The 15076-nt window shown below is 37.9% G+C and overlaps 1 protein-coding gene across 3 annotated transcripts in view; it reads right to left on the bottom strand.

Annotated features, from left to right (window-relative positions):
* HTR1E (5-hydroxytryptamine receptor 1E) overlaps positions 1-15076 on the bottom strand; it is a 93638-nt gene that overhangs the window by 17177 nt on the left and 61385 nt on the right. The window contains exon 1 of one of the 3 annotated variants that reach the window (XM_044005066.1): positions 6940-6986. The exons of the other annotated variants lie outside the window; for them this stretch is intronic. The gene's annotated coding sequence lies outside the window, so the exon portion shown is untranslated. Of the gene's footprint in view, positions 1-6939; positions 6987-15076 lie in introns of those variants that run through there. 3 annotated transcript variants of the gene reach the window in all.

Below are 15076 nucleotides of genomic sequence, written 5' to 3'. Positions count from 1 at the left end.
TCTATGAAGGGCATAATATTTTGGTATCCAGATGGTATTTTATTTAATAGGGAGCCACTATTACTACTACTACTACTACTACATAAAGTCCTTTCACATAAAGGAGACCTAAAAAAGTGTTATTTACTTTTAAGATGAGTGATAATAAAAACAGACTTTGTGAAGTAACTTGAAATCTAGCAGATGCTTGAGATTTTATTAATATACTTTAAGTATTATGAAATAAAATTTTTTTCTTTGATATACCCTGATGCCACTTTTGAAGAACAAATTATTCCAGGAAATGTATGGGTTTTTTTGGCCTCTGACATACAGAGAAAATTTCTTCACTACATTCTGTACTGCTTCAAAAAATAATTGGGGCATAATACATCCTTGAAGCAACAGTGTAGTATGTGACTATGTACTCTGCTTGCATGGGCTATTGTATCCTGTTGCCACTTTGCTCAGATGGGACTTTCTCATCCCACTCAATTTGGTTTTCCTTTGTGTGGGCATGTTGTGCATGAGTGAGAAGTGTAGATATTAATTCTTAATGAAACCTGCCCTTATATTCCTCAGCCTCCATACTGGCAAGGCCAACAAAAGACCATCTACACTGTATTAAAAATGATCAAGGATTGATCATAAGTTTAGATTTGGAAGGAACCTTAGAAGTGATTCATCCTTTTCCTTCCTTTTACAGATGAGGAAACAGGCCCAGTGAGTTAAGGGACTTGTCCAAGGTGAGATAGCTAGGTCAGTGGTGGATCTATGATGAGAACTGAAGTCCTCTAAATCTAAATCCAGCAATCTTTCTGCTATACCACATTTTCTACTTTCTCTAATATAAAAAAGGAAAAAAAAGACCATTACACCAGACCAGAATTCACTGATTTGGCAATAAGCGACAACAGTTTTATTGTTCAGTTGTTTCAGTCATGTACAACTCTCCTTGAGACGATTTGAGGTTTCTTTGTCAAAGATACTGGAGTGGTTTGCTGTTTTCTTCTCCAGCTCATTTTACAGATGAGGAAACTGAGGCAAACAGGGTTAAATGGACTTGCCCAGGGTCAAACAATTAGTAAGTGTCTGAGGCAGGATTTTAATTCAGGAAAATTAATTTTCCTGACTCTAGGCCCAGTACTCTATCCAGTGAGTCACCTAGCTGCTAGTTTATCTTTAGATATGTATTTATTATTCTCCTTTTTAAATGTAATATCTTAGAAAGAAAGGCAACATGATGCAGTGGATAGAGGGCTGGTCTTGGAGTCAGGATGAGCTGGATTCAAGTCCTGCTTCTCATATATGTGGGTTGTGTTACTATGGTTGTGTTGCTTAATCCCTCAGTGCCCCAGGCAATTCTCTAGGAATGTAAATCACAAAGAGGTGGTCAGATCTTCATGGGTAGGAATCTGCATTGGCAGAAGGAATAGTAATGATATTGATAATAACCTAGTAGTTATATTGTGCTTTAAGGTTTGCAACACACTTTAGAAATATTACTTCATTTTATCCACTCAACAATCCTGGGAGGGAGGTGCTATTTTTATCTTCATTTTTAGAGGTAGAAACTGAAGCAGATGGAGAAATGACTTGCCTAGAGTCACATAGCTAGTGTTTGAGGTAGAATTTTAATTTAAGTCTTCCTCAGTCTAGATCCAGACCTCTACCATCTCAATGAGTTTTCACATAAGCTATTTCTGTATAAGGAATATAAGGAGTATTTCTGTATAAGGAATTCCTTATACCACTGAAGCCCAGGTCTGGAACTACTTTCTTTCCCATATCCCCCCAAAAATCTTAGGGAAAGATACCAAAATCACCGGGAAAATACTGACGACCCCTTATTCCAAAAGGTAATTTACTCTGCCCCCCTCCACCCTATTCAATGACATCAATAAGTACCTATTGATGTGCCTATTTTGTCTTCTTTATAAAGTTATTACTTAAAGAAGCAATATATTCATGTCTAAAGGACATTTTTGATGAAAATATAAGAACAGGATGGGAAGGCTTTTGCAAACAGCTTTCTACAACAAATCACATTTTAAAAGTCACATTAATCAATTGAAAGATAGAAAGAATATGGAATTCTGCTGGAAGATAAAGAAGCTATTGTGCTTATTGTTTGTGGATTATGAAAACCAAAACCAAACGCAATCTTTATCACAGTTGAATAAATTGCAGCCTTAAAGTTTCTCCTTCAAAAAGAAGTCTCTCATGCATATGCTAAGAGCATTCTTAATTCTCTGAAAAGAATGACAAAGATAACCTGTTCAGTGATCTGATTATTCATAGTAATCAAGGTTTAACACAGGTGGTATGTGCCAAGCAGGGAGCTGAGTGCTTATCATATACGTTCACTATTGTCATAGAGAAATGTTAGCAAGTCCAAATGGAGGATGGATTCCTTAAAGATGATGAGGTCTTCCAGATGCTCCTGTTCGTTACATGACAATGTGCAGATCCCATTAAGTAGTCAAACATTATAAAGTCTCAGCCATGAGAACTATGACTATTCAAAAGATATAAGCTTAACAATCTATATAATAAAAACAAAGTGGATAAAAAATGTCTATTCAGACTATGACATGTAGTTAGATGGCACATCTATGGAATACATCATTACATATAACTGGATCAGGCATGGCAAATGGACAATAAGTTCAACCTAGAATTGAATAGTAGGCAACTAGATGGTTCAATGGATAGAATGCCTGGACTGGAGTCAGGAAGACTCATCTTCCTCATTTTAATCTGGCATCAGAAACTTACTAGCTATGTGATCCTGGGCAAGTCACTTAATCCCATTTATCTTAGTTTTCTCATCTATAAATTGATGGAGACAAAAGGCAAATCATTCCAGTATCTTTACTAGGAAAACCCCAAATGGGGTCATGAAGAGTTGGACAGAACTGAATGACTGAACAAGAACCACAACAACAGAATTGAATAGAAGGAGGAAAGCAGACTAAAATATACTTTGGGAAATTATGGTGCTTTTAATTACCCCATTTGCTCTTTGACACAAAATTCCAACTTTTAAATGCAAATGATCTATTCTTAATTCTTTGTGGTTGCCCAATCAGGCCCTTTGATACCCATGTGAGAATAAGTGGGCAGAATATTGGGACACAGTCATCTTTGAAGAACGAAAGTTGCAAGTGACCCAAAAGACAGCGTAAAGATGATTGGCAGACACAAATACAGGCAGGTAGGTGGCACAATGGACAGAGTACTAGACCCATTGTCAGGAAGACCTGAGTTCAATTCCCACCTCAGACATACCACTAGCTATGAGACCTTGGGCAAATCATTTAACATGTTTCACTTTAGTTTTCATATCTGTAAAATGAAGATAATAATAAGACCTATTTCCCATGGGTTGTTGTAAGGATTGCTGTTGTTCAGCTGTTTCAGTTGTGTCTCTTCATGACCCCATTTGGGGTCTTCTTGGCAAAGATACTGAGATGTTCTTCTCTAGCTCATTTTACAGGAAACTGAGGCAAACAGAATTAAGTAACTTGCTTAGGATCACACAGATGTTCTGTCTGAGGCCAAATTAGAACTCAGGAAGATGAACCCAGTGTTCCATCCACTGTGCCACATAAAATGGAACATTTGGAAAGAACTTTGCTAACCTTAAATCACTATTATTATTAGCATATTTCTATAAGTAAGTAGTGATTTCTTTGTAAGATTTCTTTGAGGTATAGATTTGGTTGGATATTTCTACTTATACTAATGATGATGATAAATAGCTAACAGTATATAGCATTTTAAAGTTTGTGGAACACTTTATAGATATTATCACATTTGATACTTATTTACAAGATTTCAGTGCCTGATAATTTTCCCTTCAAACCTCTTTCTTTTACTATAACTAATGATTTCTCAAATTCTAGACTCAGTTGGTATTGCCATCAGTATTTGGAAACAGTTTCTGAATTTGGCACATGCCATCTATGAAAAACTATTCCTGGGGCAGCTAGGTGGCACAGTAGATAGAGCACTGGCCCTGGATTCAGAAGGACCTGAGTTCAGATCCAGCCTCAGACACTTGACACTAGCTGTGTGACCCTGGGCAAGTCACTTAACTCTCATTGCCCCGCAAAATATATGTATATATATATATATATTCCTAAGAAGGGAAGGAGGTGTTCTATGCTGAAGTTCAATATGTTCAATGTAGATTATCTCACTGACTGGCATAACCTACCTGAGGGGAGAAGAGAAGGCTTTGGAGATTGCTGGGGTTTTTAGTGATGAGATGGGGATAGGGATTTGGTGGTTGTTGGGGGTATGTGGGGGAAGCTCTATGGCTGGCTATAGTGCAAGCATTGCAAAGAGATGGGTATAGAGTGTAGACAGGGTATGCTGTATGTGTCAACTTAGACTCTTAAGAGTTCCTGGAGCCAGATAGCCAGGGTGTGTGTGTGTGTGTGTGTGTGTCTCAAGTGATAGTACTCCTTAACTCTCTAAGACTGACCAGAATAGATGTGTTGGTGGTGCTATGAGAATAATGATAAAAATATAATATAATGATAATAGCCATGATACTTTGCATTTACCATAAACCTCCTAAAAAACCCTTTAACCTTTTCAAGGCACTTTTCCATCTATTATCTCATTTTCATTCTCATGCAAGCATCCTTCAACCATATGTGCTCTGCTCTTTCTTTCCTATACACAAAGTGACCCTGATTTTCATACTGAGTCATTGAATTAGAGCTGGAAAAGACTCTACCTCTTATATAAACTTGTTTTAACCACCCCTTTGAAATCATCATTTTGGAGTCTCTGGTCAAGATCTACTAGCTCTGTCTTTGATTCACATGTTCCTTGGGGGTAGTCAGGACTCAGCATACCCTCAGCTAAATATAGGCTGTTAATTTCCCTTCTCACCCATGCTATTATTGGAGTTGGCTGTTAAGACTAGCCTTGCTAGTTGGACATGTTCATCACCTGACAATGAGACTGGAAATTACTCTGGGTAAAGTAGGGGCTCTAGATTTCTTTTTGCTATGTGGGTAAGACTTAAGACCACTTGGTAGCATAACCTAGGCTTTTGACTCTTCTTACATTTAATCATATTGCTTCCTCCATTTGAATCAGTTTGTATTTTTCTTCCTACAGAGACATAATCATACTATCAGAACCCACAGCTAAGTATGTTAAGTGGTGCAGTGGATAGAGCATCAGACCTCATGGCAGGAAGAACTAAGTTCAAGTTTGGCCTAAGATACTTAAGATACTAACTGTGTGATCTTGGGCAAGTCATATAATTTCTGTCTATCTTTCTTCATCTGGAAAATAAGGATTAATAATAACACCTACCTCCCAGGGTGGTTGTGATGACTAAATGAGATATTTTTAAAGCACTTTGCAATCCTTAAAGTGCTTTACAAATGTTAATTTATGGATCTGGTTACTGGACTTCTCTTTTTGGAGATCTCTGGGGAACTGTAGAGCATGAGAGGTATCTTAAGACTACCTGTGGGCAAATACTGCCCCAAATTCCAAAATGGGAAGAGGAAGTAGGCATATATTTCAAATTATATACAGGTTAGTAAACAATGTAATTTCTTGGTAAATTTCCTAATTAGATAATTAAGGAGAGAGTTTCTGAGCATTTGTATGGTGCAGCAATCACTGGGGCTGACAGAGGTTCATTAAGAAGACATCATGTCAGACAAAAACCCATTTCCTTTTGTTCAGAGTAACAGCTAATAGAGTTAGGAAAGGATACCTCCATTTTAGAAAGGCATTTGCCAGTCTTTATCTATCCTAAGGGCTGTGAGGTGGTGTGTTAGATAGAGTACTGGGTCTGGAGTCAGGAAAACCTTAGTTCTAATCCAGCCTCAGACACTTACTAGCTGTGTGACCCTGGGCAAGTCACTTACCCTGTTTGTGTCCATTTCCTTATCTGTAAAATGAGCTGCAGAAGGAAATGGCAGATCACTCTAGTATCTTTGCCAAGAAAACACCAAAGGGGTCATGAGGAGTTAGACCCAACTGAAATGACTGAACAACAACAAAACTATAATATCTTTTTTAAAATTTATTTTTATGTTTTGTTTTTTTGTGGGGCACTGGGGGTTAAGTGACTTGCCCAGGGTCACACAGCTAGTAAGTGTCAAATGACCGAGTCTGGATTTGAACTCAGGAACTCCTGAATCCAGGACCAGTGCTTTATCCACTGTGCCACCTAGCTGCCCCTGAAACTATAATATCTTGAATGAAAAGATAGAGGGATGTGGACTGCAGGATGATATGGATAGGTGTCTTGGTCCAACAGTCAAGAATGTGTCATTTACTGGAAACATGTCAACCTGGAGGAAAACCCATAGTGGAGCAACCCAGACTCTCTCTTGGACCCTATTCTAATATTTCTTTCAATATCTCCCCAACTAGATTATGAGGATAGGGACTATGTCTTCTTCCTCTTTATATCTCTAGCTCTATCACCATAACACTAAATACATTTCAGGCTCAAAAATTCTCAATGATGATATACTTATATAGAATGTCCCAAAAGTCTTAGTGCAGTTATAAGGAACTAAAGCTTTAAAATGGCATTTTTGGGACCCTCTATATAAAGATACTAATATCCTTATTGTCTATAGCTGCAGTTCATTTAAGCAGCTGGTTAGAGCATAGTACTAAGAAGGCCAAGTCTGTTGGCTTAATTTGCATGTGGGCAGGTAACCTTTATTCTGTCCCAAGGCCAAATACTACTTCCCTAACACAGCTTGCCATGCTGTTTGTCCTGAGGGAGGACAATGGAAAGAAACTACTTAGGTCATTTCAATTTCATCACCACTATCAGAAAATCACCTTAAAGCATTATATAGCCAGTTATTAATGGTGGTTCAATAATCTTGTCTCTGGTAATCAGAGACAATATTTTATATTTATACCCACATATGACAGAGTTAAGATTTTACTGTACTTTACCTTGCAAGTTAATAAGTGAAGATCCCACAAGTCTTTAATAATTTTTTTGGGGGGGGGCAATGAGGGTTAAGTGAGTTGCCTAGGGTCACACAGCTAGTAAGTGTCAAGCGTTTGAGGTGAGATTTGAACTCAGGTCCTCCTGAATCCAAGGCCAGCGCTTTAAACACTGTGCCACTTAGCTGCCCCGATCCCACATGTCTTATGTGGCAAATCATAGGCTCTCCTAGCCAAGGCTAAAAATCTTCTGTCCAAATGTTGTAAGACTGGGGAATGAGCCACTATCCTATAATTTTACCTTTTCCTCAAAACAACACATGGATTTCAAGACCCTGTTATCCATAGGAGATGGAGAATACTGATTACATTAGGGATTCTTGAGACATAGGAAAACCAACCCATGCTGAAAAAGGAAGCATTGCAAAACCTCATAAAAATTATTAGAGTGCCAATTTGGTAGAATGGAAAGGAGACTAAATTTGAAGCTAGAGAGCCTGGCTTTGAGTCCTAGCTTTGTCACTTACTGTCTATGAGAACTTGGCCAAATGATTAAACTTCCCAGGACAAATTTTCCTTATGTATAAAATAAGGGTGAGAAAGAAATAGATTCTAAGATTCTTTCTGATGAAAAGTCTATGCCCTGGGGACAGCTAGGTGGCACAGTGGATACAGTACCAGCCCCGGATTCAGGAGGACATGAATTCAAATCCGGCCTCAGACACTTGACACTTACTGTGTGACCTTGGGCAAGGCACTTAATCTTCGTTGCCCTGAAAAAAAATATCCAAGACCCAATGATGCTATCCTGTGCGACCTTGGACACGTCTCTTCACCTCTCTGGGACTTTGTTTCCTCACCTGTAAGATGATGAATAGGAATCAATGATGTCCAAGATTCCTTCCAATTCCAAATGTATAATCTTAGCTAACTATAGAAACAAAAGTAAGTATAGGAAAATCTGAACAGGACCTCAATATCTTATCATTGTTGGAAGGGTCTTCATGGTCTTCTCATCCAACCCTTGCCTGAGCAAAACGGTATTTGGCAAGTTATGACCAAAGATGAATCTCTTCTGCAGTATAACTGACAAGGGGTCATCCAGCCCAGTCCTGATTGAGAACCTCCAGTGAAGTGGGAAACTCTTATCTCCTGAGGTGGCTCAGGGCATTTTGGGATTGTTCTAATTTTTTTGTTTGTTTGTTTTGTTTGTTTTTTTTGGTGAGGCAATAGGGGTTAAGTGACTTCCCCAGGGTCACACAGCTAGTAAGTGTTAAGTGTCTGAGGCCATATTTGAACTCAGGTACTCCTGAATCCAGGGTTGGTGCTCTATCCACTGAACCATCTAGCTGCCCTGGGGATTGTCCTAATTTAAGGATTCCAGGATGATAAAAGATCTGAGGGCAAGTATCATTTTTCATTTTGCCTTTGTATCTCTAGTGTTTAGAACAATGCTTTGCATACAGTAGGTGCTTCTTCTGACACGAAGCCCAATTCTGTCTCTTTGAAATTCCCACCTATCACGGTGGCCAAATGGAACAAATTTATTCCCATGACAACTTGCAAATCTTTGAAGAAAGTTAAGTCTTTTCTTTTCCAGGTTAAACATCTTCAGTTTCTTAATTTAATTCTCAGATGGCACAGTCTCCAAACCCCTCATCCTCCTAGCCTTTCCCCTCTTGACATGTTCTATTTTGTCGATGCCCTTCCAAAAGTGTGGCACCCAGAAATGAACAAAAATAATCACTGGCATAGGGTATTTTTGTTCAGTTGTCTTAGTTATGTCTGACTTTTCTTGATTCCATTTGTGGTTTTCTTGGCAAAGATACTGGAATGGTTTGCCATTTCCTTCTTCAGCTCATTTTACAGATAAGGAAACTGAGGCAAACAGGGTTAAATGATTTGCCCAAGGTCATACGGCTAGTAAGTGTTTGAGGTCATATTTGAACTCAAAATGAGTCTTCCTTATTCTAGCATTCTATCCACTGTGCCACAAGCTGTACACATTAGAAAAGAATAAGCAATGTGGAAATTGTATATCACTAGATCTGGAATTCTTAATCTTGATCAGTGTCTGATGAAGACTATAGATCCTTTCTCACAATTACATTTTTAAATGCACAAAATACATAGGATTGCAAAGGAGACAAGTTATATTGAAACACAGCTATCAAAATAGTTTTTAAAAAGCTCATGTACTGGGGCAGCTAGGTGGCACAGTGGATAAAGCACTGATCCTGGATTCAGAAGGACCTGAGTTCAAATCCTGCCTCAGACACTTAACACTTACTAGCTGTGTGACCATGGGAAAGTCACTTAACCCTCATTGCCCCACAAAACAAAAACAAAAACAAAATACCCCCAAAGCTCATGGACTTCAGGTTAAGAAACCCTACACTAGATTATATGGTGTTTTTGCTATAACTGTTGACTGGGTAACTACAGAAGTATTTTGAAATTCTGAAATGCTTCTATTTTTAAAAAAAATGTGAATTGTTTATTGAGATAGCATATGTTTATCTTACTGCTGATAAAATAGAAGAATTTGATTGGAAACATTTTAAATGAGTATGGAAAGGTGGTGGGATTTTTATTGATTTTTGGAATTACTGAGCCTTTATCAGACATGATTATGGTTTTATGACATTGCTAATCACTCAAAAGGCACAAATGACCATGAGCAGGCACAGCTGTGCAAGTACACAAATACATCCTTAACCAAATAGGAGTGTCCTCTGGCTCTAGGATGATTCCTAAGATAGCTTCAGTTTATTTTTGAAAAATACAAACAAATCCCCCTTTAATGAAGCCTGTGAGTAAAGAAAAGCCTTGAGGTGATCTTCAAATGATTTTTGTCCAATGGAGGAGAAAGTGGAAAGAGCTAGTTTTTGTAACTATAAAAAGGCAATACTTGTTCAAAATTGAATTTTGGTCCCATTATTTTTTTTTACTAAGTTTGTAATTACTTAGCTTTACGTATTTTTACTTGAATGGGAAGCAGCATGGGGGGTGGGTGAAGAGGGGACATCATGAGTCACTGCTATAAAGCTCAGAAACAGTGATATCTCTTCATATACTGGGGACTGGCAGGTCCCTGGGACCTTCTGAAGTTTTCCACCCCCACCTCCTGTTCCAATTTGGTGCTAAGCATTTACTGAATCTCTCACTAGGATTGCAATCAGATGATATGTTGGTGGGAGGACAGCTCAAGTGAGAAGGGACCATATAGGAGGCTGACAGTTAAGCTTTAAATTCCCTGAGTGGAGTTCTTAAAAAGAGCTTTAGTAGACAGCGAGTCATCCAAGCAAGGCATCTTTTAAAACCTATTAAGCTAATTAGAGGAGAGAACTCTCCTGCTGAAAACAGAATTCTTCTTGGTTGGATATAGGCAACTGTTAGTAAATTTTATTAATGGACTAAAATTATTATCTGATAGTAAATGATAAGGTTTTTGTTTCCACTAACAGGTATATGTGGCTTCTTCTAGGGAGTACTGGGTAGTAGAAAGCATACTGGGGACCTGGGTTTGAATCACCCCTTTGATGATTACTAGATCAATGACATTTTGTTGATTTGAGGCTATAGAAAAGATATCATGAGTCAAAAATAATAGCTTACATTCATTTAGCTCTTTGTGGTTTACAAAGTGCTTTCCTCATAGCAACCTCATGAAGCGTAGGTGTCTCCATTTTATGGATGATGACATTTGACATCTAAGAGTTGACATCTTTTAGGGGAGGTCAGATATGAGTTTTGTCTTTAAGTATGGGAACCTCTTCCTTGTCAATTTGGATCTATCTCTGCACTTGATCCCATTACTTCCCAACGCTGGGAGCTTATTCATTAAATAGTAGTTTTCTCTTACATCCTCATCTTTCCATCTTCCCTGGCTTCTTTCCCTGTGCTTTCAAATCTGTTCAGACTTCTTTAAACATTCTTCCTCTAAATCCTTCAATACTATTCCTTAAAGCTATTGTCCCATCTTCTTCTACTTTTTTTTGGTGAGGCAATTGGGGTTAAGTGACTTGCCCAGGGTCACACAGCTAGTAAGTGTTAAGTGTCTGAGGTGAGATTTGAACTCAGGTCCTCCTGACTCCAGGGCCAGTGCTTTATCCACTGCACCACCTAGCTGCCCCTTACTTTATTTTAAAAGTATGAAACTTGTGAAGGAGAAGTCCACACTCCTAATTTGTATAAGTGCTATTCATTCCTTAGCATATTTTCCTTTAGGAAGGCTATTTCTTTCTTTCTTTTTTTTTGTGGGGCAATTGGGTTAAATGACTTGCCCAGGGTCACACAGCTAGTAAATGTTAAGTGTCTAAGGCTGGATTTGAACTCAGGTCCTCCTGAATCCAGGGCCAGTGTTCTATCCACTGTGCCACCTAGCTGCCCCTGGAAGGCTATTTCTTGCAGTGTCTTCTACCACTATTGGAAAGGTCACCTATTGCATTGTCTTGACTTATGTCTTGCCACTGGTGACTTTGATGACTCTGGAGGAGAGAGTGGGGCTGATGACTTTGCATAGCTCTGTCTCACTTAAATCTAATTTATGAGCAAGTCAGGACATCACCCTCATTGATCCTTTTTGAAAATGAAGGACAAACAACAACACAATTCATGAACATTGGCAAGTCATATAACTTCTCCTTACCTCAGTCTTCTTATCTGTAAAACAGGCATAGTGATACTTGTAGCATTTACCTCACAAGGTAGTGAGTATCAAATAAGATCATATATGTAAAGTGATGTTTAAACCTTAAAGAACTTGATAAATGTCAGTTGTCATTAATGTTAAAGTAAATTATGTTGGCATATAGAGTGGAAAATAAAACAATTAACGTGGTGGTGATTTCATATTGGAATGTTTGTTGGATGAAGAATAATGAAAAGTACTTATTTTTGAATCATCTATTCATTTTAGCTAGACATCAATTCTGTTACTGTAATTGATACACAAAGAAAGATGCATTAAATTGTTTAAATCAATACTAGCAGCTGTCATTTAGCAAATGTCATCTGATCAATTTCATTAAACAAGTATTACAGTCTCTCAATGAAATTAAAAGCAAAAGATTGATTCAATCACATACACTATAAAAACAAAGTGGATGAAAAATGAATTTGTCCAGACTGTGACCTCTAACTGCATATTGCCCATTGAGTTATTATATAAATAGGAATATTTTAGATACTCACTGCTAATGGTTTGTGAAATGAATACAGAACTGAAATGAACAAGAGGAAAAGATTGCTGTGAACTGTTTACTTTCATTGATTTAAATTTGCTCACTACTATTCAAGTTCCTCTCTTAAATAGCAATATGTGCTCTATGATGCTATCTAATCACAGAACATTGAATAACCTGATCTTAGGAGAATTAAAATGACAACGGTGTAAAGTGGTGGGCATAAAATGACTGTAACTTCTGGCTAACAACAACTTGCATGCATTAAGAAACATAAAAGACATTGTTTAAGATATGAATGAAAAGAAAATAAGAGTGGTTTGGCACATTATAATGAAGATAAAAAAACAAGAGAAAGACCACTCTATTGGTATCATGTTAACCTAAAGATAATGACGGAAGAAGAGAAAGTTCTCTGGCACACTGGGTAGATCCTATGGAGAGTTTTGGGGGATATGTTAATAAAGATTATACAAGATTAGATGAGGTGGAAGAATTAGGATTTGGGTAAGTAGAGGAGTACTCATGGCTATCAAATCACAAATTCTTCTGCTTATCAATTGAGTATTTATTGTCTGAGCATCTCCTAAGATTCTCAAATTTAAGCTGATTCCAACTTCAAATTACTTTTTATTTTCTTCAAGAAAGAGTATTCCAGGGTATCTGACTCAAGTTAGCACAGGGTTTGGACACATTTCCTTAAAACTTTTTGAAGCCTAAAGAATACTATGTTAACTTTTCAAAAATGTTTTTATTTCATTAAAATTTTAAAGTTAAGTTAAATAGAACAGAATGAAAGTTGGATAAGAAAGTACTTAAATTTTTCTAACTAAATCAGAAGTCAATGCTTTAATGATAATATTGATTCAATTCAATAAATATTTAACAAATTCCTATTGCATACATAGTGCTAGGTCTTAGATGTGTAAAGACAAAACTAAGAGTCTCTGACCTCGAGTTCAACATGTCCAAAACAAAACAAAACTATTATTTGTCCTTGCAAACTCTGCTCTTTCTAAGTTTTCTACTACTGTTGAGAACTCCACCATTCCACCAGTTATCCAGGTTTGCAGCCTTGCTGTCATGCTCCATTTCTCACTCAAACTCACCAAATGTACCCAATCTATATGCAAGTCTTGCTATTTCTACTTTTACATGATCTCTCATGTCATGTCTTCTGTACTCTCAGAAGGCCACAAACATTTTATGCCTGGACTACCACAATAGCCTTCTTTTTTTAATTTAATTTTTTGGGGGCGCAATGAGGATTAAGTGACTTGCCCAGCGTCACACAACTAGTAAGAGTTAAGTGTTTGAGGCCAGATTTGAACTCAGGTACTCCTGAATCCAGGGCCGGTGCTTTATCCACTGCGCCACCTAGCTGCCCCCTACAATAGCCTTCTTATTGACATCCTTGCCTCAATTCTCTCTCCTCTTTGGTTCACCCTCTACTCTGCTGTCTTGTTAAAGCACAGGTATGACCATGTCATACTGCCCCTATTCTACTCAATAAACTCCAGTGGCTACCTAGAGCCTCCAGCACTAAATATAAAATACTATGTTTGTTTTTTAAAACCATTTACAATCTGATCCTTTCTTACATTTCTGGTTTTCTTACAACTCAGTCTTCTTCACATACTAAGATTTAGCCATACTTCCCTTCTTGTTGGTCCTCAAATATGACACTACATCTCTGGACTCCAGGCCTTTATACTCACTGGCTGATCCCTGGAATATGCTTCCTCCTCACCTCTACCTCCTGGAGAGAAAGTTTATAACCCTTCTGCAAAAGATCCCCTCTCTTCACTATTAGTGGCTTTACAATCCATCCATCCATCCATCCATCCATCCATCCATCCATCCATCCATCCATCCATCCATCCATCCATCCATCCATCCATTCATCCACCCATCCATTTATCTACCTATCATCGACATAGCCATACTTATGTATTTATCTGTGTTTCTATATATGTATCTATGTCTTATATGTACATATTTAGTTTTATGTGTTCCCCCCTTCCCCAAATTAGATTGTTATCTTCTTAAGGGCAGGAAGAGTGTTTTTGCTTTTCATTGTATCCTCAGTGTTACCATAGCACCTGTCACCATAGTAAGTGCTTAAAAAAATGTTTGTTGACTTCCTAACTGGGAAGACACACACACATAGCTAAGCATACTAAAAGAAATCTAGGCAGTCCAGTGGATAGAGTTCTGGGTCTGAAGCTGGGAAGACCATCTTCCTTAATTCAAATCTGGCCTTAGATACTTACTACCTATGTGACCCTGGGCAAGTCACTTAACCCTGTTTGCCTCAGTTTCCTCACCTGTAAAATTAACTGGAGAGGAAATGGCAAACCACTCCAGTGTTGCCAAGAAAACATTCAGATACGACTGAAATGACTCAACAACAACAACAACACTAAGTATAGTAAAAGGTAATGAAGGAGAGACACAGTAGGGCTCGAGGAATGAGAGTAAACAAGTAAGGTTTTGTGGAGAAAACAGCCAAGTCTTCTTTCAAATCTGAAAGTGGGGATGAGGAAAGAAAGATGCTTGGAGGCAGAGAAGCCATATTAAGTTTGGAAAATACCTAGTAATACAAATCTACCTGTGGTGCAAAGTGTGAGAAGAGAAGCAATGTGAGATAAGGCTGGAAAGATAAGTTGAAACCAGGTTGTTCATCCATTTTGTTATTGTTGTTCAGTTGTGTCCAACTCTTTATGACCCCATTTGGGGTTTTCTTGGCAAATATACTGCAATGGTTTGTGTAAGATATAATGGGCTTTTTGTCAATGTCTAAAGGCCCCAACCCAGAGGAGATTAATCTAGACTGATTGAATTAAGTGAGACTGACTGACTCTGCTGATTAACTCACTTGAAGTTGACTTGATTAAAACCACACCTGCCTGACTCTGAAGAGGGAGTTTTCTTAGAGGCCATGGACTACGACATCA

Source organism: Dromiciops gliroides, chromosome 4, assembly GCF_019393635.1.
Source record: "Dromiciops gliroides isolate mDroGli1 chromosome 4, mDroGli1.pri, whole genome shotgun sequence".
NCBI lineage: Eukaryota > Metazoa > Chordata > Mammalia > Microbiotheria > Microbiotheriidae > Dromiciops > Dromiciops gliroides.
This window is presented reverse-complemented; position numbering and strand designations above follow the sequence as displayed.